We start from the raw sequence: 1599 nt of genomic DNA, 5'->3' as shown, positions 1-1599 counted from the left end.
ATTTGAAGTTTTGAAACACAAACAATATTGTCCTTTACCCTTTAATCTGACTTGCCTTAGTCCTAACCAGATCCCCTTCATTCATATCTCTAATTGAATTCTGAACTCTTTTTCAGCTTTTTTAACAGTGGCTGTATGGGATAATTCTGACATTCAAAGCTGCCAGACACTAGCTCTGAGTCTCAGGTGTCACACAGATATTTGAAGTTCTAGGGACAGACCAGTTTATACACAAAGAGCTCAGCATCTCAGAATTTAGAGATAACCATTACAACTCAGGAATAGTTGTGACTGCTGTAAGAGCTTACAGTCTAGGGTCCTTTACAATAAACCTTCCCCTGATAACCTGTGCTCTAAGATTCAATTCTCAGAGTTTGCACATTATAGTTATTCCGTATTAGTGAGGTACTATAATGTTTATCTTTTTGTTTCTGGCTTATTTCACTCAAAATGTTATCCTCAAGACCCATCCACCTAGTTGCATGCCTCACTTCAATCCTTTTTGCAGCTGCTCAGTGTTCTATGGTATGCATATAAAACAGTTCACCATTCTGTTCATCAGTTGATGTACCCTTAGGCCACCTCCATCCATTGCAAATCATGAATAGTGAATACTAGTAGGCATTATTTTGCAATATATTCTTGGGTTTGAACTGATGAAACATGGGGAATTTTTTGGAATTTATATCTGAGAATTAATGTTCTTTAATCTTAATATAATATGTAGGATAAAAAATTCTGTAATAGCTAAAGCTACATATTCTCCAACTGAACTATTATGGTTAGGTACATAATATAGTCTTCACAAGGAATAAAACATTGTCTCTTTTTAGGAATAAACTTAGGGAAACAGTAATAAAGGGGAAGGAGTGAAGAATACAATAAATTATTGGCCATAAAGAAGAACATTAGCAGATCTGTTGCTTGTCTTTTAACTCCTGCTACTAATTTTTTTAAAATGAATTATACATTTTCTTGATTTTTTAGATAGATCAAGAATTTAAAATATAAACATTAATATAAAGCAATTAATAGTAATAAAATGTTCAGTATAGGGCTTTTAAATATTCTAGTATAATTTGCTGAACATATACAGGTAGGGAGCCAACAAGAAATGAATAAACCTATGAGATGAAAGATCATAATTAAAGATAAGATTATTTGTAGATGTAATTTTAGGGATTTTGTTCTATCATCTTTGTCCTAGTTTGCTAATGCTGCAGAATGCAAAACACCAGAGATGGATTGGCTTTTATAAAACGGGGATTTATTTCGCTACACAGTTACAGTCTTAAGGCCACAAAGCGTCCAAGGCAACACATCAGCAACCGGGCACCTTCACCCGAGAATGGCCAATGGTGTCCGGAAAACCTCTGCTAGCTGGGAAGGCAGCCGGCGTCTGCTCCAAAGCTCCGGCCTCAAAACGGCTTTCTCCCAGGACGCTCCTCTCTAGCAAGCTTGCTCCTCTTCAAAACATCACTCCCAGCTGCACTTCCTTTCTCCCCCCTCCCCAGTCAGCTCATTTATATAGCTCCACCGATAAGGGCCCACCCTGAATGGGCGGGGCCACGCCTCCATGAGAACATCTCATCAGAATCA

The sequence above is a fragment of the Choloepus didactylus genome, chromosome 4 (genome assembly GCF_015220235.1).
Source record: "Choloepus didactylus isolate mChoDid1 chromosome 4, mChoDid1.pri, whole genome shotgun sequence".
Taxonomy (NCBI): domain Eukaryota; kingdom Metazoa; phylum Chordata; class Mammalia; order Pilosa; family Megalonychidae; genus Choloepus; species Choloepus didactylus.
Note: the sequence above shows the minus strand (reverse complement) of the source record.